At 43.7% G+C, this 26,112-nt stretch overlaps 1 protein-coding gene across 1 annotated transcript in view; it reads left to right on the forward strand.

Annotated features, from left to right (window-relative positions):
* Window positions 1-26,112, forward strand: part of DRC1 (dynein regulatory complex subunit 1) — a 742,360-nt gene that overhangs the window by 243,501 nt on the left and 472,747 nt on the right. The window lies entirely within an intron of this gene.

Here is a 26,112-nt window from a genome sequence, read left to right on the forward strand (position 1 = left end):
TACGTCCTGTTGTCTCATGTGGGGTATTTCTGTAGCTGCTCAGCATCTGGCATATTGCTTGGGGCAGCAACATCTGGTCCATGATGGCCTTTTGCCGAGTTTGTTTGATGGTGGACATAAACCTTTCCACCATACCATTGGCCTAAGTGGTGTGATTTTCTGATGGTGGAACACTAGATGGATGGCAAGTTTCCAGAAGTCCTGTCCTTGGAAGGGTGGGCCGTTATCTGTCTTTACCATGGTGGGCCGTTGAACAGTTCATCAATCACGCCAGCCACGTGGTGGAATGTTGTGGACTGTATGTCTTTTATCAGGGGAAACTGAGAGTAGGGGGCACTATTTGTAATGGGCACAGGGGGTTGCTTGACGCTGCTTTCTGGCAGGGCAAGCAGTGGGTTAGGGTGTCTTCAACAATGGTGTCCATGTACGGGAACCACACTTGGTTTCGTAATATTTTCTTAGTATTCTCAACCCCTCAGTGGCCCTCATGAGCTATTGTCATGAGCGCTTTCCTGTGTCCTTTGGTGACTACTAACTGGTTGCTTCGTAGCATTATCCCTTGGTCCGTTGTGGCGAGTTCTCTCTGTATCTTTGCTATCATTTCCAGGTCTTTCTTGTTCACTTCACCTCCCGTGAATGTTTCCTTGTCAAGATATTTCCACTTATTCCCGTTGGTGTGGTGCACGGCTGCTCATATGGAAGGGTCCAATCTGCTTTTGGCAGCGAATGCTTCCGTGGTAATGGTGGGGGGGGGGGGCATTGAGGAACAGGTATGAAATATAGTCTTCCGCCTCCTACATCATGGAGTCCTCTGGTTTTCCTTCCGGGTGGCGGGACAGGTAGTCTGTCGGGTTGGCACCACCCTCCGGTTTGTGGTTGATTCATGTTTGTGGATAGTCATACTGCAGGAGTCTAATGCCCCACCTTTCGATGGTCTAGTTTTGAGAAGTGGGTAGCTTGGTTGAGCCTCACCAGCATATCTTCGATGTTGGGCCCTGGGTGCCTTTCCCTCTGAATGGCAGTGTTTGGTATGCGCATGTCCACACAGAGGCGCAGGTGTTGGTTGTCCTTTGGGACAACAACTAGGGGAGACACCCATGGTGTGGGGCCGTCCACCCTCTTGATAATGTCATTCTGTAAGAATAGTTGTAGTTCGTGGGTCACCTGGGCCTGCAGGTGAAATCCGACACTGCAAGGGTCTTGGGGTACTTGTGTGATGTTTGGGTCTATGTGGAGGGTTATCACTGTGTCCTTCAGCATGCCCACCCCTTCGAATACCTTTGTGAATAGGTCATTGAGTTCTTCAATGTTTAGTGCGTGGCAGGAGATTGAGCGTAGGATTTGCAATCCAGGTTGCAGTCCCTGGATGACTTCTGATTCTTCATAATGGATGTCAATCAGGGCGAGGGCTCTGGCAGTCTGGTAACTGAGAAGGCATCGTCCTGTAGCAGGGCTGTGGATAACATGCATGGTGGTGGGCACTCGGCGACCCCTGTGGATCAGGTCACATTGCATCTGCTATGGCCTGGTGGAGCGTCTCGCTCATGACGTTGACTGTCGCTCCAGTGTCCACGATAAACTGGTTGTGGAGGCAGCAAATTTGGATGGCTACTTTGGGTGCAGTGCTGTCGTCTGAGGTGACACTAATGAGTCTGACATATTCTTTGCTGTATCTATCCTGGGTGTAGTAGTGGTTGTCGCCTTGGGCAGCCACTCCACTCGGTGGTGGGTTCTCGTATGGGTCTTGGGCGTAGTATGGGGCGGGGTGCATATTTACTTTGTAGCCTTGAGTGAGTCCTTGGTCGACATTATATCCTGCCACCGGGCTATGTGGGTAGTCCTACGCATTGGAGTACCGTGTTAGCAGGTCCATGTTCAGGTCCTCCATGGCTCTTATCACTCCTGACTGGTCTGGTGTCGTTGGCAAGTTCCCTTCCTAGAGCGTCCTCAGGGCGTCCCTCTCATGGACCGTTCTATTGGTAGGTCCTTTCGTCTGTTCAAATCTTCTGGTCGGGCCAGACAGTGATGATGGTCGATATGCAGTGAGTGTGGGGGATTTTTCCCTGCACATTGACTGAAAGTGATTCTCTTGGCCACACCTCATGCATATTTGTCCTGTGGCTGGACATTGGCCCCTGTGGGGGAATTCAAATACGCACCTGTAGCATTCCCTCTCTCCTTGAGGTCATTGGTGTGGACTTCAGGGCCCCTGTCTTCCTGGCGGTCCTGGGTTCTGAGTATATCCTGGAGAACCGGCCGCAATGGCTGCAATTGTGTCTCTCTTCTATGGGTTTTCAATGGCAGTCGCCTGTGTGCCGAAACACGTTCATATATTCTTGCTAGGTCCATTATTTCTTGTAGGGACAGGGATTTCTTTAGTAGGTGTTTTCCAAATAGTGAGGGGGTACATCCTTCAACTATCCTCAGTCTTATTGCTTTGTCGTTGTTGAAATAAGCAAAGTCGCAGTAGGTGATTTTCCTCTGGAGCCTGATGACAAATTGTCCTACGGTCTTGTGTGGCAGTTGTGTGCATTGATTAAATGCATATCGTTCGTAGTCTTTGTTGGGAAGTACTATTAATTTTCTGCTGACAGCAGCGGCCAGGTGCTGATAGGTGGTTTTTTCTTGTGAGGGATTTTTTTTTATGATCTCTTTGATCTCTTTTCCTGCAAAGTATGCAAAGATGTCTATTTTTGTTGGTGAGTCCTGGTCCCCTATGGCTCTCATGAAGTCCTAAAACTCCTCCATCCACTCTCTTTGGCCTTGGTCATGATGTGGATGTAGTGTGAATGGGTTAGGCCATCTCAGGAAAGTTGCCCTGGAGAAGGGTCCTGTGCCTGCCGTGGCCGGGTCATCTACTCCTGCGCCCGCAGCTTGTTGCGCCACATATGCCGTATTGCATATCTCTCGTATTGCCTACTTCCTCTGTTGCAGGCGTTTCTGGTGTTGGCGCGTGGTGCTAGTGTTTGTACTAGTCCTTCTCCTGCTCTTGGCTTTCCCTTGTGTCTGCACTCGCTTGATTATTCTTTGTTGTGGACTGCTTGCTCACTGTTCCCTATGCTTGTCTCCCTGATGGCGTTGGGTGGTGGCCACTTGTTCTCACTGTAGATGTGGGTGGTCGCGCTCTGCTTAATGGTGTTTTATTATTTTCTTCATGAGTGTGCTGAGTATGAAGTACTTCTTATTGGGGCTGTCCCCTACACTTCTGTTCTTACCAGCCGTCTTGCTCGTCCATCCGGTGCTGGATCCTCCACACCTTCCATTGCTTCTGCTGGTTGCCTGTGGGCTTTGCAGGTGCACGCACGGTGCGCTCTCGTCCTCTTCCCAGCCATCACGCTCTTCTTCCTGGCGGCTGTGCAATGTTGTCACTCCATAAGTCGGTTCCTTCCTCATGTGCCGGGTCCTCCGCATCCTCTGCTGGGCTCTCCTCACCTCGAGTCGGCTCCTCCTCACAATGTCGGGTCCTCCACACACTGTGCTGGGTTCTCCTCACTGGAGTTGGCTCCTCCTCACACGCCGGGTCCTCTGCACCATCTGCTGGGCTCTGCTCACCACGAGTCGGCTCCTCCTTACGTGTCGGGTCCTCTGCACCCTCTGCTGGGCTCTCCACACCCACCGGTCTTCATCTGCTGCACCTTCAGGATCTGCTGGATTAGCAGCGGTTTCCTTCTCATGCTCTTTTTTCAATGTGCAGTGATGTCCTGCAGCGTGAGGAAGTCTCAGTCCTCGTCACCAATTGTAAGGCCTCAACACGCAGCCCCAAGGATGACTATGGGAGAGCAAGATCGTTTCAACCTTCCCTTTATTACGACTCCTTACAACTGCCCTTCCGTTGCCCCTCCCCTTTCTCCCTCCTCCCGCTTCCCTCATCCCTGGTCCATCACTCTTAAAGGAGCCCTCTCTCCTTCTCCATTGTAACACTGTTTAATATTTATTTCTATAAGTGATACCCTGGCACAGGGCTGCTGCAATTCATGTTGCATTGCTATTATTGCTCTTTGTTTGTGGTCTGAGAATAATTAAAGTATAACCTGTTCTTACCTGGAAACAGGGGGAACTGCTTTTTTTCTGAAGTGCACTGATGAACTGTCTAGTAGTAATAACCAGGTTCTGCATATTTTACTTACATTCTAGTCATTTATTGAGGTGACTGTCGTCTAATACTAGATGTTGTATTGATTAATTTGTGTCGATACCAGGGTTTTGTTCTAATCCATTTCTGTACTGTGACAAATCTAGCAACACCCTCACTGATTCTCTGGGCGGAAGCTTCTCCTGCGTGGCCAGGGAAAGGCAGAAGCTACCTGAATCTGACCCTGGGGGTGGCTATGTGCAGCAGCACCACATAGGCGGAGACAAACTCCAGGGAGGCCAGACAATACTTAAGCAATATGACCCGAGCGGCGGGGGCATTACCGACTCAGGTAATGCCCCGGGGCCCATAGTTATAGGCCCGAGCGAAGCGAGGGCCTTAACGAAGGCCCCGGGGCATTACCAGAGTTGGTAATGCCCCCGCCGCGAGGGTTATATTGCTATTAGTATCCCGGCCCGCAATATTTGCGTGACCGGAGTACTAAAAGCAATTTTTTTCTGTCCCGAAACGCTGCAGCGTTTCGGGACAGAAAAAAAGAAACGGCCAAGAAAATGGCCGCCGCCATGGAAACGGAAAACGGAGTCCGTTTTCCCTTTCCATGGCGGTCATCGGGAGCGGACGCGCTGGGAACACATGTGTTCCCAGCGCGTCCGCTCCCAAAAAAGGATCAAGAAAAAGGTAAGTGGGGTTGGGAGGAAAAAAAAAAAAAAAAAAAAAAGTACCTGCGTCCCCGGCGGGGGACGAGGAAAGCCCAAGCCGTGTGGAGGCGCGGAGCGGGGATGGCCCCGCTCCGAGTCTCCACACGGCTGGAGACTTCCCTCGTCCCCCGCCGGGGACGCAAAAAAGGATCAAGAAAAAGGTAAGCGGGGTTGGGAGGGTGGGGGGGGAAAAAAAAAGAAAAAAAAACGTACCTGCGTCCCCAGCGGGGGACGAGGAAAGCCCCCAGCCGTGTGGAGGCACGGAGTGGGGATGGCCCCGCTCCGAGTCTCCACACGGCTGGAGACTTCCCTCGTCCCCCGCCGGGGACGCAGAAACAAGAGGGTAAATTGGGGGGGCGGGTGGGAGGGAGGAGAGGGAAGGGAGAAAAAAAAATACTTACCCGAGTCCCCGGCGGGGGGCGAAGGCAGCCTCTCAGCCGCGGGGAGGCCCCGCTTCGAGCCTCCCCATAGGCTGAGGGGTTGCCACGCCCCTCGCCAGGGAAAAAGGCCGTGGAATCCCAACGGAGGGATTCCCGGCCGGGTATGGACCTGGCGAGAGCCAATCAGAATGCTTGTTTCATTCTGATTGTCTCTCGCCGGGGTACTAATAGATAAAACAAAACCTTCAGTTGTAACTCCTACAAACAGCCAAGGACTTATGCTACACTCCTACATGGCTTATTTTAATATAGATACAGAATTCCCAGGCTTTTCTAGCCAACAACATGCACCCCTCCCTTTTCTTCTGAGACGAGGAAGAGGGATGGAGTAATGAGGATGACCATACACAGTAACCCAATGCTGCATTCTAGTCATTGGCAAATGCTAAGTAAGACCGGGACATTTAAAATTGACACAGCTGTACAGGCCGGGAGAGAGAGACAGGGACTGCAACTGCATCTGACTTGTTCTGAAGCTGTTTGGGACACCAGAGGCAGACGGACTGCAGAATGCAGTGCAGAAGCCGATGAATACGGCGTGCAGCGAAGCCAACCCGGGAGAAGTTTGCTGCTTGCCTGTCACAGGCAGCTGGAGCTGCCAAGCACAAGATGAATACAAGCGGGAACAAAGCGGCTCACGGGACACTCTGCCGGTCAGCAGGCAAAAAGCAAAGAGGACGGAGAAATGTGCCAAACACCAAAGACGTCATCAAACGCCAATAAGCCCAGGGCGAGTGCATGGGTTACCGGGGTGCTTCAGGGCGAATACCACGTACCGCACACAACGCGAGAGAGCCCAAATGAAGGAACTAACGACACCCAGAATGTAATACAGCATCCCATTTACTTACATGCAACTACCCTGCAGGTCGCTCAGGATTCTGTCTGTGGCCAGGTTGGAGGAACTGCTTGCTCTTAGATTTGATAACGAAACAAGTAAACCAACTTCAACAGGGTGCAACAAACAAGTTTTATTGGTACAGAGATCTGAGCACAAAGCAATAGCTCATGGAGAAACCCAACCCGGCCCTAAAAACATGGATGTTATATCTCTTCTGATGATTGTCGGGAGGTCCTCGTTCTTGCCTCCTTCTGATGGATCTCTTTCCACTCGGAAGTTGTAATTCATTTCATCAGTGACCAATCCGTCTGAAAGTTACTTCTCTGTCATGAAGGGGTGCTTTCATGTGCATGCCTTCTAACATCAGCTCAGTTGGACAGCAGAGGGAGATACATCAAAAGCTCATATATTATATTTTTCAGAAACCTTTCAAACTTTTTTTTTGTATTTGTTTAGTTGTTAAACACAACTTTTCAAATGGTATAGTCACAAAAAAAAGAAAAACATTTGTAATACACAATTCATACACATTTTCATACAAATTTCATAAATAAACATGATGAAGTTTTAAAACTAACAAAAACAGATAACACATTATCCCATTAAAGCAAGTTGAGATTAACCAAAACAAATACCACATTAATCTCTTAAAATATTAAAATGCACAACTGAAAGCAGGTAATTACAAAAAATGCAATTTCGAATCTTCTGTGGCCCATTTGGCATCACTTACTGTCATCAATTCTATCATTGCTTTTCAGTTCTTGAATCAGGCATTATTGCTTCAAGAAAGTGGACTATTGCCACTTTTACCGCCAATCTTGGGCATGAAAAAAGTAGTTGCCAAATTTCATCAAAGTTTAACTGAGTTTTCAAGATTAATACATGCTGGGAATTTTTGGGGCGGATTGAGAATAAACCAGTACATGCTACCACAACATATTGTAAGGATTCAGACTCTTGCTCATCCGGGCAATAACACCAATTCCTTTGATTTTTAGGAATTAATTTCCTCCTAAATAGTATGTCTCGAGTGGGCCACAGGTTAAACCTGAAGCACATGTATTGGCTTCTAATATGTGGTGATGGATATTTAATAAGATATTCTGCCATTATCATGTATCTTTTTTCCCCAAGAAGAGCTACATCAAAGTCCTTATAACGTTCACAAGCTATTAGATTATGTATCCAATCTGATTGGAAGAGTTTAATTTTAGCTCAACCGGGGTTATTAATTAGTAGCTCCAAATCTATGGAAGCCTCCGCCATAGCATTAAACATGATTTTACATCAATTGCTGGAAAATGTGGTGGTATTTGCCAAAAGATGTTGGGCTACTGTGCCCAAGATATTGGACATGTGTGCTCCCAGTAAACATTTATGAAGTAACGTGCACCTCTTCTACAAAACTTGGTAATATAGGGACAATGATCCCATATCGTAGCGTATCATGGGTAGCGGAGTACATTTGGGTAGGTGCAAGACTTGTTTCCAAAATTTGGCCTCCGGCTTATCCCATTCCTCTCGCTTCTCCGGAGAAAAAGCTTCCATGTCATAAATCAATATTGGTGTTACTTTCATTTGAAAAAATGTAAGTACATGTTTAAATTAGTATTTACCAAATTTATATGCCAGTAATTTAGCTTGCGAAATTAAGGCCTGTAGCTTACATTGCAATTCTCGCTTATGAGCCTCTAGGTTGTTACAGTTTGAAAGTATGATCCCTAGATATTTATATTGAGATACCACTATTAGATCTGTGTTTTATAACCTCCATCAATATGGGTGTTTCCTACGATTTGTTCTATTCTTACACACTACCACCTGTGATTTGGTGATGTTTATTACCATATTATTTTCTTGGACATATTTATCAAGAGCGTACAACATGTTTTGTAAACCAATCGGAGTCTGGGATAAAATCACCAGATCATCCGCATATAGAAGATGTCTTATTTTCTGATGTCCTAATTTAGGCGCATCACAGATGGTATTGACAAAGATTTCACCCATGTCAAATATGAAGAAATTGAACAAAAATGATGCTAGTGTGCACCCCTGTTTCAGGCCCCTCTCGGTCATTATTGGGGCAGACAGGGTGCCCTTGTATGTCAATCGCACTTGCATAGTTGTTTTCGAGTGAAGTAGCTTAACTAGTGCTAATATAGATGGTGGACAGTTATGTTTTTTTAGTTTATTATATAACATGACCCGATCAATTGAGTCGAACACTGCCCGAAAGTCTATAAACGCTAAATATAGTGTTTTTCCTTGGGCAGCGTACTGATTTTTAATCATGTTCAGACATAATATATTTGGGACAGACCCCATTCCTGTGACAAAACCCGACTGGAATGGATCCTTTAAGTGGTTCTCAGTGATCCATACATTTAATTCTTTTAGCAATAATCTGCCATAGATCATACCCGGGACATCTAGCAATGAGATGGGTGGTAGCTACTAGGGGACTGGCAATCTCCCGTCTTAAAAATTGGGAATGTTATTGAATGTGTCCAACTTTTTGGTAGAGCTTGGGCTACATTTATGGCAGAGAATATCTTGAAAAGTATAGAGGCCCATAAGTCGGGATACGATTTTAACATATGATTCGACAACCCATCAGGGCCCAATGCCCTTGAATTACTTGCTGTTTTAATAAGACATAAAAGGTCATCTTGATCAAAGTTAAGATTGAATGTTTTTATGAATTTTATGGAGTCTAGACTTACACTGCCCTCCGGCACAGAATACAGGTGAGTGAAGTATTGTATCCAACTTTGTTCATTCACCGCATTAGATTGCATGGTGATCTGTGAGCCCACTACAACCTGGTTGATTATTGTCCACATTTTGATCTTCTCTCCCCATTTCATTGCTAAGATGTTGTGATCACTTAGCTTAGAGTCTCACACTTCAGAGTCCAGCACAGATGGTAACAAATTATCATTCACATAAATGTAATCAATTACAGACTGGAGATGACCTCTTTTCCATGACGAATGGGGGGGCATATCTGATCTAAACATACCATTTAACATGTGACGGTTACAGTACTTGGTAAATATATTCCATCGATGAATTCTTGCCTTATTTCCTTGTGCCTTTTCATCACAACAATTTATATTCAAGTCACTGGCTATTATTAAGCAGGTCACAGTGGGCTCAAGCTCAACCAAATCCAATTACATGGTTAGGTCTCTATAGAATACGTCATCCGCTATTGCAATAGAATTCCAATAAATATTCAAAATGGCGTACCCAGAGTTTTGAATCATTACCTTCACCATTATCATATGGTTATTTGGCATTGCTCACAATTCAGATGACGTTTCTTTCATAGTTTTAATAGCGATTAGCAGACCAGTTGAGGGTCTGCCAGACAGAGGTTTGTGTGCAGGATTGAGGTATATGTCATGATTATCCCATACTGGAGGTGAGCCACATTCCTTGAAGTAATACCATGTCCACTGCCTCCTGTTAGGCAGAAACCTGTGCAGTTCCCTTTGGGAACACTGCAAAAGATTTAGGACTACAGGTGTTAGCAGTAAACCCACTTGGTAGTAGTCTGTACCACCCAGATTTACCTGGTAGCTGTGGCTGAGCAGTCAGACCTCCCTCAAGAAGAGTCAGGCAGTATGCAAAGTATACACAATAGGCACTCAGACACAATAGCACAAGCAAACACTGATCAGAGCTTTGGTATCAAGGTATATAATTATTTATTTAAAAACACACGGATTGAAACACTCCAGCACTATAATTGTAAATCACTCTCAACACAGTTACTATTATTTTATATACATCCCTTATTCCTTATCAGACAAGTCTTAGTTAACACCACTTATTTCCAGACAGAGGTGAGCGCTTAACTATAGATAGCACTCCAATAAGTTAACGAAAAAGGGAGGGAAAAAGGCAGAATGTAGGAAAATACACCACACTAATACTTAGGAACTCTTAAGCAAGGCAGGAAAGTCAAAAGTTACTTGTGAGCCAAAGTCCATAGGCCGGGCCCACTCTTGGAGAGAGCAGGGCACAAATGTACCCAAGATCACACAATGACAACAGGCTTAAAAAGGCTTGCAGGGAGTTTCAGAAAGGTTTTAGTTAGGCTCAGAAAAGTTTAGCCAGGGTGTCCCAGGCTAACCCAGGTTCGAAAGCCGGGGGCTAAATCTACCCCGTACAGTCGGTTGAAAGGGAAGCCAGGCGGAACACGGTACCTTATGTGGAAAGGATCCTCCAGCGGGGGCAGTTGTTCCTGGCAGCGGGTGCAAGTTGCAGCATCGTCCAGAAGAAGAGAAGATCTCAACGTAGAGGAAAGATGAAGGTCGTTGCACTGCCAGGGAAGAAACCAGCCGCTGAGTTTTCCGGTTAAAGGTACTACCCTTTGATTCGTGATAGGGGTGAAACGTGGTATCCCAGTTGCCGGGGTGCTTGGCACAGGCAAGGCGGCCACGAGATGCTCCAGGAAGCGAAAAAGGAAGCAGACTGGTTATTCCCTCCAGTCGAAGGAAGAAGACTCTCCGGGCTGGAGATCTCCTCTGTCGTTGGGAAAAGTGGTGAGACTGTTCAGCAGGGCTCCATCGGTGGTGTCATCGTAGCAGGTCGGCTCAGCTTCTCCCTCGTCGGATTCTTAGGTCCTGTGGCGACTTCTAAAGTTCCAGTCCCCAAAGCCCTGCTTTTATGCAAAAAACCCCCATTCACTCAGCCTAGCTGTCACTCAAACATGCTAAGTGGTGAGCCGGCCGGCACACCACTTGGGCCAATCAGGACGGAGTGCGACTTGAGTTGCCTAGGCAACTCAGTCCAGGGTGCCTAAATCCCCCTCCACCCCTCCTAAGTACCCCAGACAGAGTGGCACCACTTTGGAGGTCTTCTGTGGAGAAGCCCACCAAAAAGTGGAACAAAGGGCTCAACTTGGGTTGGAGTCACAGAAGCGAACACAAACGCCATTTTAGAACCGAGTTCTGGCAAAAAATACCAACCCGGAGAATTAATATTAAATAAATAAACCGGCGGTATGTTCGAGGCTATAGGAATTAAATAATTAAAGTTGGTAGCCTCGAACAATGGCAAATCCCATAGACATATATTTGCGGTCGAATATAAAAAGTAGTATCCACTGCCACCAGCCAAAACTCGATCAGGGTGGACGGAGACGTGCCCCCTCGACTAACAGACCCCGGGGCAATCGAATTGCCCCGGCCAGTACATCCACAATATGATGGTTTGTACTGGTTCTGTTCAGAATTTGAGTCTAGTAAAGTCAATGGTGACTTTACATGCCCTGGGAGACAGTAGTCAGTCCCAGGGTCTGGAGTCTATACTGGGGGGTCACTATGACACCCCTGTGTTACTGCACTGAGAGTGCTGTGTAACACACATCACAAAAACACATGAAGCCCTATGGAGTAAAAGACCCCATAGCCCATTAAACACATCTAGAGTCAAAGAAACACACTCAAATCATGCCCAAGAGTGAGGGTAAAAGAGTCTCACTCTTGGCAGGAGAAAAAAATAAACCCCAAAAATCCAGCAAAGCTGCTGGGGGACTCACTAGGTTAGGAAATTCAGCCTAATCCGAGAATTCTCCCTAACACCCCCAAATTGCTTCAATCATTGTTGAGCAGATGGCAGAAGCCTCTTGTGTTCCAGCTCAGCAATGAGATCTCACTTTTCTGACTTATTATGTCTACTTTTTGGTGCCCTTGGTTACATTTGCATTGACATAGGTTAGTTTTTGGTTGTGACAATTTACCCTTCACACTCTGGGGCGTCCTCGCCTTTTGATGCATCTTATGCTTCATGTCCAAGGGGGGACTTGGAACTGGCATTGGATCTACCTTTAAATCAAAACCCATCTCATGTAGAGTCTATCTAGCTGACCAAATTACATTTTGGACGACTCGTGAGTTTAACCAAAGTCTGACCGAGTTAAGATTCCCATCACGAGTGAACTCCACACACTCGTTGTCAGATGAAATGATATCCTCCAACTGTGCAACGTCAGAAAAGATGGCCATGACCGACCTCCTATTGAGATCATATTGCACAGATGGAGGCGGCCGGCAAGCTAATGTTAAGGAATGCATTGCCAAGCGTCTACACTCAGATGTGGTTGAGGATGCCGGTGGGACACTTTTGTCCATCCTGCCACCCTCACGAGGTGCAGAGGGTTTGTATGTGCATTCAATGTTTCTTAAAGCTTTTTCGATTCTTTACAGTACTTCTACTGTCATATTTGCACAATGGCTGTTTGGCCCACTACTCCCTGATTTAACTTCCTGGTCTTTCCTTGTGACTGCAGACGGCTCGATTGTCGCTTGCAGAGGTACTGGCAACGGGTTGTGAATATGTGTGGCCACCTGAGACCCCCCTTCTTCTGTACAACTTATTGATTTAGTTAGGGTATTCTGAGATGTACCCCTTAAAACAGCTTGACTGTGCAGAGCAGAACTTTTGCAGGATACTTCAGCCGCAGAGGACTGTACATTTGCCCTGCCTAAACTTATAAGGTCTGACATCACTTGACCGGCCATATAGGCGTCGACGGCCTTCCGTATCTCCAGCCTGTGATTGGTAATTGCTGCTTCATCTCTTTCAAGCGCTAGCTGAATGTTTGCCGCTTGGGAGCTTTCGACTAACTTAGAAACCCCCATTTGTGAGCAGTTCTCTGGGTTTCTATTATTCACCGCTTGCACTAAGGCATCTAAGGGGGCATAGTCTAATTTCTCCAAACCATAATTTGCCAGACAGCCATTGTTCTTAAGTAGCAGTTGCTGCTTGCATTTTTTTTTAATTGCCTCTGAAGCAATTGTCACGCTCTTCTGTGGCAAATTAATCGCCTTGAAGAACTGCTTGGATTTAGAACCCACTGAACTTTTCACTGCTTTTTGATTTTTTGGTAATTTGCCAGGCGGGGTATTTTCTTTTTGTTCATTGTCCCATTCTTCCTTCTTCGAAAATGGTATAAGCCACTTTCGGAGCATTAGGATGGGCCAGGCAAGGTGTGTAGCCCCTGCTAACTCCTCTACAATCGATGGAGTCTGTACAGTTACCGAAAAGAAAATTGGTTGGGAGGCACTATGAACTATAAGTAAAATTCACTATAGGTAAATTACCCCTCTGGGTCTTGGGTGCTATGGATGATTTAAGTATATAGTACTTCAGGTGCAGCAGGGAGAAGCTCAAGGCCACTCGAGGTTCAAAGTACTGAAGAACAAGACACACACCGACCGTTGCCAGCCGGTAACCCTGTGCTGCACTCCTAACGGGAACTAGTCCCAAGTGGTAATTCTGCCTTGCAGAGACTAAAGACTCCCACGTGGGAATATTTGTTCAACAAGGGTCAATCTCAACAGTCTTCAAAGTGGTGTAATTGACTCTATCTAATGTTCAAATAGCAAACAGGGTACTTTCAGACCAAAAACCTGAGATCACATATGGCAATGCACTTTGTGGAAGCGAGAAATTCAATTGCCCAATTGAAATGTATGATTTTAGAACAAGTCAAACTAGGTCAGAGAGGGGGAGATGTACAAAAGAGACTACTCCAGAGGGAGATTATTTGGATTGACCTATTGGATTGCCTCAGCCCAAGGGGCATGAATTGTAAATTTGACTTAATGTGTTTTCTCTAATATATTCCATGTCGATCCTGTTCTTTGTGTGCTTTTAACAGTGTTTTTTACAGTGTAATGCCTATAAATAGCTTGTTGATATAGCATACGTCTGAACAAGAGTGTGTAATACTATTGATCCTCAATATACAGCAGTTAGTGTGTAGGGCTTTCATGTTGATCCCTGTATAAACAACTCAAGGGTTTGATTCAGGCTGTGATCCTGCAGAATGTGAACTGGTTTGGCACCAGGAGCCTTTAATTTTACTTTTATTGAATAACTTTGTTACATGATTGGCCTGCTGTCTGATGATGGAATGTGACTTTCAAGCAACTGTATAACTAATTCAAGAATGTGAACGGCAAATCAGCCGAGAGTCCAGTTGAATCCTCTAGCAGATTCGAATACTGATTACTGCAAAGTCCATAACCCAAGGTGCATTGGAGAGTTGAGATTTACGAAACTAACTAACCAAATAATTGTTGACAACCACTTGACAACCAGAATGACAGTTTATCAGGGTGCGATGCTGGCGGATGCCTTAGCATCGCCCCCCCGGTGTTAACTGTTACTCATTTGTAATCAATACCTCCCCACCTAGCACTTCCACTAGACTTTGTCTAGCAGATCTAATTGCCTCATCACACTATAGGGGGTTATTAGTAACTAAGACACGCTTACCCGAAAGTTGTTCGGCACACATGCACTTTCCCCTCCAGATCAGGGATGGTATGTGAATATACTGCATGAGAATGACAACACGGCGCATGCCCCACGCGCGCCCATAGCAACAGTAGCTGTGGCACGCACGCGCTGCACCGTGTTTGCACTCAGTATATGCCTCATGAGTTTGGCCGCTACATGCAGCTTGTGGTTGGACCAACTAGAGGGTTAGACAATGCATGACCCAGTTGGACCATAGCAAAATGATCAAATAGAGACACGATCACTTCAGGCATTACGATCGCGCCCGTGATACGGTGTCCTTGTAATGGGCGGCTTCGTTTGGCGTCCCGTGGACAATTCTTTTCCAAGTAAGTTACAAGGAAATGCAGGCATTGACCGATAGTCTATGATCACGATCGTTGAACTGATTCACTTTAGCCTCTGTGTGTAACTACCACTGATTCGTAAATAGCGGTTAATAACCCACACTAAAGCTACAGACTCACACAACCTTCTGGCTTGGGAGCGTATGAATTAATATTACCCCTTTTTTCTCCATGCCTCCAGTTGCTCATTATTGGAGCCACAGCCCGATACTGCCATTGCACCCGGCGAGGCATTTGGGTCTTCCGACCGGGTGAGTCATTATGAATTACATTAACAGCACTCTAGGGCATGACTCTGCACCCAGGATCTAAGACTTATAAACTACATGCTGTGTCACCTTAATCACACAGGTGACCATGAATCATCTCTGCTTATCAAGAAAAGCAGGTTAGTGTATCTCCATTCATGAGGGTTACCTTTCGGGTTTCTTAAACTTATATAAATCTAATGAGTGTATCCTTATACATTGTAGGAATCCCAACCGAAATTTGTTGAAACTAAAACACGTCCTGCCCTGAAGATGGATTTCCAATAATCCGAAACGCGTTGGCACTGATTACTCAATAAGAGTGTCATTAGGAAAACTGCAGAGCTAATGTAATTGCTCAGAAGCAGGGAAACACAAAGGTGCAACTACCCTGTATATGAATTGCCTTATCGGCTTAGCTGAGATAAAGTGTACTTTAATTTTGTTCTCTACCACACACGGTTTGTTTAGAGCGTTGTTTTAGCTCAATTGAAACTTCATCCTTTGTTTTTGAATGATAAATTGACTTGTATGAACTAATCTGTGAATCAAATTTGTTTTTTGCACACTTCTAAGGCATTAGTGTGGTGTAAATTAATTCTGTTTATGTGACGATAAAACTACAATCGGGTCTGTTTTATGTCTGTTTGCTTTCAGCCAGATTGATTCTTGTTTGTAGGCTCACAGCTAGACAGAGCCAAAAGTACCCTGTTTGCTATTTGGACATTAGATAAAGTCAATTACACCACTTTGAAGACTGTTGAGATTGACCCTTGTTGAACAAAGATTCCCACATGGGAGTCTTTAGTCTCTGCAAGGCAGAATTACCACTTGGGACTAGTTCCCGTTAGGAGTGCAGCACAGGGTTACCGGCTGGCAACGGTCGGTGTGTGTCTTGTTCATATGAACAGTTACCCCCATATCATAAATTACATTATCAATACACAAAATCACGGGGATCGATCTTTTGAGCTTATCTAGAGACTGCAAGTCACCGTCACCATTGTTACTTTTGAAGCTGGCAGAGTGGAAGATCTGTTGCTCAGTAACTGCCCCGCATTATCTTGCCAGATTCTCATATTCTCCAACAGCCCTGCCTGATTCCTTAAATTGGCCTCTATAGTTCCATATAGTTTGCCTTAAAGTTGTAAGGCCAGATTCATGGCCTGAAGTGTAACCTCAAGCCACTTATCATGTTGTGAACTACCATTTGGCTCTTTTGTTTTTACTGACGGAGCTTGAGCTCTTCTAGGTGTTGGATGGATGAATGAAATGCTTAATGTAGAGCTGAAGTGTGTGACATCCGGGGTAACAAACATCACCGGAGAATTGGACAGATTGTCCGGCAAAGTTTGTGCTGAAAAAAACGGTGTCCTCAGGGTTCAAATCAATGACTGCCACATCGGTGTTAGGACTTTCTACAACTGTTGTTTTGGGAGGCTTTGCAGTCAAGGGAAGTGCATTTAGCATAATGCTGTTGGTTAGCGATTCAGCTCCCGTAATGGTATTTGGATCAGATGAGGAGTCTAAGTTAGTGATTGGGGCGGCACAAGAAGGATTGTTGCCCTGCGGCACATGTGAGTCCTGAGCCACTTTTAGCTAATTTTTTGTTGAAGTTTGAGGGGGCGGACGGTTCGTTTCTTTGACCGGCATTGGTCCTCCCACCCCCAACACCGGACCCATACCTATAGTATTTTTGTCACGGGCATCTTTCCAAAATGCTTGAATGTCTTTGCATTTGCCTGTTTTCGGGGAAAGTACTGACTTTTTTAGAAGAGTTCCGCATATGCGGCGTAGAGCATACCATACTGAAAGGTGCATTGTCGTGCGACGGAGGTTACAAGCACCCTCTCTCCCCGCACCGATCTGTTGCCTATCGATAACGGCATGTCCGTTTTCAAGGTGCGTGGCTGCATGTTGCCCTAGAGGGACAAGCGGAAAGTACCACAAAGACTCCACTGCCTCGACACCGCGACAAGCGCGGCAAAGAGGCCAAGAGGTACTTCGCAGGCACTTCCGCTTGGTGCGCGTGCGCTCGTGCACACGCACAGATGACTATAAGCACTCCCAGAAGAGGGGGCGTGGCTTCAGTTGATAATGCTGTGTAATTGCCCAAAACAGCGTTTCACAGTATTAGAAGTACATTCCACAATCACAATGGTAAGTTTCTGAGAAATCCGTGAGCATGCGAGGCCAAGAGGTACTTCGCAGGTACTTCCGCTTGGTGCCTAACTACAATGTCTTAAAGTAAATTGTCTCCCTGCTTGTCTACTTGTGGTAGCTTTAAAAACACTATCCCAATTGTTTTCTTATTCTGGGCATTCGGCCAGTGGCCTTGCTCAGGACACTCTTAGCCACATTTAAGCCCATTATGTTGCATTTCTTTGTCTGGGAACCCCTCCACTGGCTTTTTCCAAGCTTCCTCAAATGTGTATGTCATGTGACCTAGTATTGTGGATCCCTAAAAGTGGGCTACCAGCCGCTATGAAACTTGTGCCAATACATTATTTATTGTATCTCATGTTCTGTACGTCTAGCAAGTTGGGCAAAATGTATATCACCCAGAATACAATGCGACAGCTTCTGAATCTACCCATTACATTATGTCCTAATTGGATCGTGTCTTCATAAATCATATATTAACCTGGTTAATAACAACAGCTGTAATTTCAGTGCTTATGAGTGGGAGGAATCCAGCATGAAGCAATAAATAAGAATACAAATTCAACACAAAATGTCATTATTATCGCTGACAGAGAAAGGAAGTGTGCAATATATTGTTCAAGAGCAGTATTTTTGCAAACTCTATTGCAAAGAACGTAATTTAGGTCTAGTATTTGGTGAGTAGTATTTAAAAAGCTAAACATGCAGTGTTCATCCATTCAGTCTGAAGTTGGTTCTTCCTGTATTCTGCAGATATATGGGGCTAGAGGAATCTGACCTCACAAAAATAGAGATCTTTGTATGTCGTTATACGGACAACTGTTTTACGAAGGCCAGGACTTACTACAACTAAAAAGTACTCTAACATCTGGGACTCTTGGTAACTGGGTCAAGTCAACTGCCATGCGAGGATAGAGATTATACTTCTTAAAAGCAGTGTTTCACAGTAATATTGCAAATGTTTTTTTTTCCTTTGGATACACTCATTTGTACTTGTATGCACCAGGAGTGTCTTTTTCTTTTAACCAGATTGTGCCCCTCAACCAGAACAATTCTACCACGATGTGAATCGATGCCACAGTACCTAATGAGTGACAGCACATGCTTCATCTCTAGGAGAGCCTTGATGATCAGTGATGCCAAAGCAGAGGGATTTGCAAACTATAATGGCACAACCTTGGCTGCTGTCTTTCAGTGCCAGAAAAGAAAATTCTAAGGTGAATGTTGTTCAAACAGGAGGCTGTTTTATTGCCAGTGAGAGCAAAAACCTTTTTGTGTTGGTCCGGAACTCTCACGTGATCTGTCTAGTGGGTCTATCCATTCAGTTTCAAGTCAGTTCTTCCTCTGTTCCCCAAATATATGGCAATAGTGGCAGTTGCCCTCATGAAACTAGAGATCTCTGTGCATCGTTATTGCGGACAACTGTTTTCTGAAGACCAGCTCTTGTCTTGTCAAAAGTACTCTAACATCTGGGACTCTTGGTAATGCTAGTAGAGATTACATTTCTTAAAAGCAGTATTTCACACTGTCTGAAATGTATTTTCTTTGGAGACACTGACATAAGCATCAGGTGTCTCATTTTCTTCTAACCACGTTGTGCCCTTTAACCACAACAATTCCTTCACTCTGTAAAATCAATAGACTGCAAATGTTTTTTCTCTTGGAGTGCCTTGAAGATCAGTGATGCAGAAGTGCAGGGGATTGGAAATGCTAATTATGCTACCATTGGCCACTTTATTTCGATGCCAGAAGAAGTATATTCTAAGGTGGGTGGTTTCGTAACAGAAAGCTCTTCTCTTGGCTGTGACAGCCAAAGCCTTCCTGTGCGGGACTAGGTCTCACATGGGTCGTCTAATGATTAAGTTACATTGTTGCAGTAGTATGTGATGAATTGTCCATAATCCCAAAAAACAAAACCATGAGTTACTATGAAACCAGCATTTTATCCACATTCTTGCTCCAAGATATAGCAGCCATGTGATGGATTCCACAATCAAAGATCACCTGATAAAATCCTAAATGGCCACCCTTGTTAATATACCCTGACCTTTACTTATCATGTGATGTGCCAGAAATCTGAGCATAATGGAAAGGGTGCATGGCTACAAGTCCAAAAACCAATATAATTAAAAAAAGGAGTGAATATCCATACCAATCATGGTTCAAGATAGGGATATAAGAAGGCAGTGAGTGGAACCTGCAGCCGGATGAGCAAGCATTGAGCTGCTGTGCTGAAAGGATGATGTAGAGAGCCTTTGAGTCCCACCACCTGGCTGTCATGTAGAGATGCCGGTTCTAGAAGAACCTCTTGAGAAGCCTGAGATGATAACTAAAACCTGGGAGGGGATTGAAGCATTTTAAATTCCACCGAGAACCTAAGTAGTGTAAAAAATCGTCTAGAGCCTAGGTGATTTGGTAAGCTGATAACTGTATATGTTTGGTACTCCTGAGAAGTTACACCAGCCCCTTAGGCAGACCCAAACACTCTGCACAAGCGCTTGTAATTGTTCCTTTAAAGGAATGAAGTTGAAGTCTTCTGATTTCACCAGCGGGTGTTTAGATAAATGTCTTTCTTTGGGACAGCTGCCAGACCAATTATTTGGTCGAGAGTCAGGATAGCATAGCCCACACGGATCCCACAGATATAAAGTCATGCTTGTAGAACAAGATTAGTGAGCATAAACCCAGCACATTTATTGATCAATGCTCAAAACAAACAAACCTTATTCTCCCACTAGGATTGCAGAAAATTTACAAAGTTACCTTTTCCCTCCCACTAGGATTGCAGAAATGTTCCCTGTGATAAAAGTTGTCTCTGAACTTTCCTTACTTATCAAAGGTTTTCCTGATTCATTATACACACGCTGGTGGGATGGAGGGACCCAGTTCAACACAGACAATGTCAGGAGGGGGAAGGAGAAAATCCAAGATGATAGGAGACCTTGATATAACTTCTGGGAAAACTCCTTTAGCCCACAGGAACATAGACACATGGTCAAATTCCAGACAAGCCTAGACTACACTATACAGGTGCAATCCCTGTACCTAAGCACCGCTCAAGGTGAAAAGAGACCAGACTCTATAAGACAGTCTGCTCAATAGAAGGGTGTTGTATATTGGAAAAAGAGCTGAGGAAGGTGTTTGGAGGGTCTATTACTGAGCAAGAGGTATATTGATTGATGAGCTGGGAGGAGCCTAAGCTCAATAACAAAGAACCTCTGACATCTTGAAATGACTTTGTCAGTCACTGTGCTTAGTGACTGTTTCTTACCCCCCCCCCCAACCTTGGCTTGTTTATGTTTTCTGTTGTCTGTTTAAGTGAGTGCCCTCAGACCTCTGGGTTAGTGTTGCGCTATATAAGAATTTATTTAGTTAGTTAATTAGATAAATGGAGGGAGGATGTTATGTTAGAAGAGGGGAGGTCACCATCTGGATATAGTCATATTGAAGGATTGTCAGCAGGAAGGGAGCATCTGGGTAGAGCTTTGAAGCAGTTGGAGAGAGTTATTGAGGAGATTTAAAGACGAGAAGTATTACTTTAATAATGGCTTTATTAAGAACGTATTAAATATGGAGGTACTTAGGAAGAACTCATGCTGCATATATTTTGCTAGCATAGATCCTTCTGGAGCCTTTGATAAAGTAAGTTGTGCATTGTTATGGCTGGGGTAGAACATATGGCCTACATAAATTGATTATTCTTTTGCATTCAGATACTTTGTTTCAAGTCAGTTTAAATTCAAAAGATTGCCTCATGAATCCAGTCTAGACTTTAAGAGGTTCAGGTGTAGGGTGTATTTTGGCCTAGTGCCTTTAACATATATCTTCTAGGTGAGGTGTCGAATACTACACATGCATTCCCCCCAAAATTGGGGAATATATCTTTCCAATGGTTGGCATGTGCCGAGGACTTGATATTTTTGGACCAGAGCCCAATTTTACTACAGAGGTTGTTACATCCTCTTCAAGATTATGTACATAAAAATGACCTTGTTATTAATATTTACAAAACTATTTCCTACTTTTTGTAGTCATTTATAAATCAAAATTTTAATTGGCATAAGTTGGTTTTGCTGAAGGAATTTACTTATTTGGGCTACCTCATTAAGAATTGACCAAATAAATCAATGTTGTCTACGTATTTACCAATGAACGTTTATTTTGTCTACGTATTTACTAATGAAAATGTTTCCACTTATTGCGCGGATGAAGAAGATCAAGTCTAGTTATTGTAAATTCTCACTTCTAACATTAATTCAATTTTTATGTAAGGGCTGCTATCCCTCGAAGGGATTGTATTCTGCAGATATTTGGGACTTTATGGTAAACTCTTACAACCCTCGAACAACACGATTTATGAAGATATGAATGTACAGTTGTGTATTCATTAGAGACTTTAAGTTTTATTGTGAGTCTATAAAGGAATAGTTGAATGTCAGAACCTCCAGTTTTTTGGAGAATACGTTATGTATAAAACAAATTATGGACATTTGATTAGATATGCACAATTATGAAAATGTCGAAATGTAGGCTGTTCTCAGATTTTGTCAGCAGAGGAGAGAAATGTGGTACTGTTCCCAACTATATAGTAAGAGTTACATGCCCTAAAGCAAGAATACAAAGCAAATAAGAATAGGTGCCCCACTGAACAGGCAGCAGAGTGGGCAATAGTGATACAGAAGACACAATGAAAAACTGCTGCTACGTGTTGATTTCAGTTTGGTTATTCATTTAGAACCTAATCGCATCAACATAAAATCAAACTATGATTCAATCAATTGGTAATTGCATCCACATAAATCATACATAACCCTCAAATGAATGTGCACAATGGAGCATAAATAGTAATTTAACAACATTTCAAAGCAGAACATGTACATTATTGCTCATTTGATAAACATAAACCTCAACATCAACAAATAAATGGGTGCACTACAGTTCACTTGTGTGTAGCAAGCAATATTACAAGGTAAGTAGTAATCTTAAAGAGAAAAAACTATGCAAAAGCAAGTTATGAACTTTGAAGAAACAAGACAGTAGAAGGCACCCAGTGATGATAGTGTGCAAGACCAAAGCTGATGATGGAGGAAGCAGAAAATAAAGGAAATAAGGAAATAAGGAAAAGTATTAGAAATACAAAATTCCATATAAAATTGTAGTCAACAGTTGATTGATCAAAAAAGTCATTTCACAAAGAGTTCCCTTATTTAGGAGACAGTATCTTGAAATTCTACAGATAAAAGAGCCGACAGTTGGAGCTGACTAAATGTCAAATGATGCTGCCTGTCGGGATGGGAGATGAAATAACGGTGGTAAATCACACATGTTACAGTTATATTTGAACTGTTGGAAGCTAAGTTGCTTCTGTTTTCTTTTTACAATACAAGTACTTCCTTGGTATCAAAGAGAATTTTTAAGAACCTTGGACGTGGACACCAAAAGTGTTGACCTGATATCAAACTGAAATCAACATGTGGCAGCAGTTTTTTTCTTGTGTCTAAAGCAAGAATACATCATATTAGATTCAGATTTCTCCTACCCTGGAACTTTTGGAACCGAGACACAGGATACCTGTTTACAAGCTGATTTGTAGGTTATGTTTAGCTATAAATATACCTGAAGCATCTAGTTTTACAGTGTAGTGCCCTGCAACAAGAATATTAAAAAAGTTGTCCAAACCTTGGTTCTCTCGAACCTTACCTTTCTTAGACAGCATTTAAGATCAACAGAACGAAAATGGAGAACGTTCTGCCATTATGGACAAATTGGCTTTGAGTAAGCCAAATCCAATTTTCTACATGAGAAAATTAAGAGCGCACAGAACCATTCAAGAGAACTCTTCTCAATCGTTACAAACCTTTATCACCCAAATTGTGCCTCTTGCTCCGTAGAACATTCTGTTGAGCAGGCTAATACATTCAACACCTTTTTTCAGAAAAAATAGAAGGCATTCAGGAAAAAAACTATTTTACATTTGCAGAAAGTGCCAGATCAAGAATCCTTAAATTGGAGAAATATCAATAATAATAATAATTTTGCATTTATATAGCGCTATGAACCATCAGGATATCTGAGCACTGCTTATTATTTATTACCCACAGTGTGTAGTGCTCATTTATCAACCTCGGAAGGATGAAAGGCTGAGTTTGGCCCTGCTGGGATTCGAACCTCCGTTAGCAAGCTCTGCACGGATGTCAAAGTGAGTGCTCTACTCGCTGTGCCACTTGACTGGCAATGTACCTCACCTTTTGATTTCATTCCTGTTTCAGAGGATGTCATACCGTCCCTACTGGGAATACTTAAGCCTGCTAATGACTCTCTTTTTACGTTGCCAGCTTGCACTGCAAGATTTCCCCTTTCATGACACAGATTGTCAACAAATCACTTCAGCATTGAAAAACTATTTTTACGCCCTTACTGAAGAAATCTAACCTCACCCAGACAACCTTCAGAATTACTGCCCTGTTGCCATTTCACCCTGGCCTCGAAACATTCTGGAGAAGGTGGTTACTATTCAATTACAGGATTATGTTGAAAGGGGGTTTTGGGCAACATTTGGAACTGACACAGCTTTATTAGCTGTCTTCAACCTTTTGCAGGTCGCTGATCAGGGGGAACTGTCACTTATGGTAATTTTAGACCTATCGGTAACTTTTGCTACATAGACTACGAAACCTTAATAAGCCATTTCAGAGAAGTAGGAAATGCATCAGAGCATCCCATCAAATGGTTTAAATTATTTGTCAGATCAGATTTAGCAGATGAGATTGGGGGATATGTTTTAGATCCTTTACGTTTGAGCTGCGGAGTGCCCCAGGGGTTGTTACTATATACTCTGCTATTTAACTTATATCTTCGTCCAATAATGGACATTATTAGAAGTCATAAGGTGAATTTTCACTCTTACATAGATGACATTTAGGTGTTCTTTAAAATTGGCAATGTGGAGAAATCGTGTCTTATGGCCAAGCAGTGTTTAGATTGAGTATGTAACCGGATGTCGTCCAATTGGCTTCAGCTTGATCAAAGTTAGACGGAAATAGCACTGTGTGGCCCTAAACATCTTCTTTCCACTGAGAAGCACCCTTACTCACCATGCTTCTTTGGCACTGAATTAAACTTTGCCATCAATATTAAAAACCTTAAATGCATTTGGCAGGACCGTATAGTGCGAAGCTCAGGTAGAGGCCAAGAATGAAATACTACTCACTGCACCTACTACGTCAAGCTATTTCATTTGTTCCAAACAACAATCAAGCAGTAGTAGTAGGTGCCTTAGTGAATTCACAATTGGATCACTGCAACACCCTCGTAGCAGGGATTCCCCTCAAGAAATGCCATTGGCTTCAAAAAGCACAAAATGCTGGAGTCAGATTGATTTTTAGAGTAAGTCCTCTTCGATTTTGCCATCTAGGATCGAACTGACTCCAAGATTCAGTGCTTGGTATACAAGTGTCTGAATAACCTTGTGCCAGCATACCTGATGGACAACATTTGTAGATATGAACCTGTCACGATGCTTCGGTGAAGGGACAAAATGCTTCTGACAGTTCCATCCTCTGCTTGTGTTTTCAGAGGAGATCACAGATTTGCAGTATATGGACCCAGATTATGGAATATCCCTCCGTTGGAAATTAGGGCATGTGAATCCTTCCTTCAATTCCGTAAAGCTCTAAAAAATTACTTATTTAAATAAAAGGATTTTGAGATCTAATAGGGCTTCCTGCCCCAAGGTTGGTCTGCTCCTGATGTCTGATTCATTTGTCTGTTTTTAACACCAGCACCTAAATATGGTCTAGTCCGCCAAGTGCGCATTATAAATACCGCAAGTCAAACAATTTAGGCTTGACTGTTTTTGCCAATTGGTACATTGCCTGACTTTTCTGTTGTTACAAACTTTATGCCACTGTTTGAGAGGAGGATCTCAGATGTCTCTGATTCTAGCTTTGATTATATTTGTAAAACAAACATTCAAATTAATAGGTCCTATTGCATTGAAATTTTGTTTTAATTTGTTTAATGTGCTATATTTATAGGTCTATTTTACTTTGTATATTTGGATCAAATATATAAATATGAATTGCAAAGGATTAATTTGTGTCATATATTCTTATATATTTTTTCTATGAAATGTGTATTTTTGAAAGGTTATATAAGCGCACCACAATAAAAAGAGAGACAATTATTACCTTCTGGAGAAAGTTGGAATGAGAGTTGTATTACCATCTGGAGGAAGAACTTAAGCGTTATTGGGGACATTGGAAGGAGAGACTTATTACCATCTGGAGAGACTCATATTGAGGAGGTTAGAAGGAGAGTCATTGAGAGCCATTGAGAAGGTTGGAGTGAGAGGGAGCCATTACCATCTTCGGAGTAAGACAGAGAAAGGCTAGAGAGGAAGATGGAGTTGCACAACCTGAGAATGAGGGAGGCGAACAAGCACCGCGACTAGTTAGCAAGACCAGAGAAGTTCCAGCTGGCATGTCGGTCAGGACAGACTACAGGGGCAGGAGGAGGAACACAATGGTGCAACCTCTAGAAGTGGAGTGCCTGTATACCAGACACTACACTAGGGAGGGGATTAGGTGGCAGAATCTTACCCAAGCTTGGCCCTTAACTCTTAGGAAGTCGAACTCCCAAGGCAATACATATCGGGCTGGAGGAAACCCTGAAGCTGCACTGTGTGGGCTTTGGAGGGCTTGTGCTACATTTTCCACAAAGGTGGATTCGGGAACCCCCAACACCTGCAACTCAAAGACAAAGACAAGAGTATTGATATGGACTTACAACTACAGGGGTACGGGCCAATTCCTTGGTACTGTTGTTAGAGACCCACTTTGTTTGATCTTTGCCCACCCCATTAAGTCTCATCTCTCTTATTTAGTTTTCTACAAGCCGGGGTAGAGCTACTGAACACTCAAAAGGACATTGACCCTGTGGACCCTATAGTCAGTTTG

This window comes from Ambystoma mexicanum, chromosome 4p (genome assembly GCF_040938575.1).
Source record: "Ambystoma mexicanum isolate Mex_15411 chromosome 4p, UKY_AmexF1_1, whole genome shotgun sequence".
NCBI lineage: Eukaryota > Metazoa > Chordata > Amphibia > Caudata > Ambystomatidae > Ambystoma > Ambystoma mexicanum.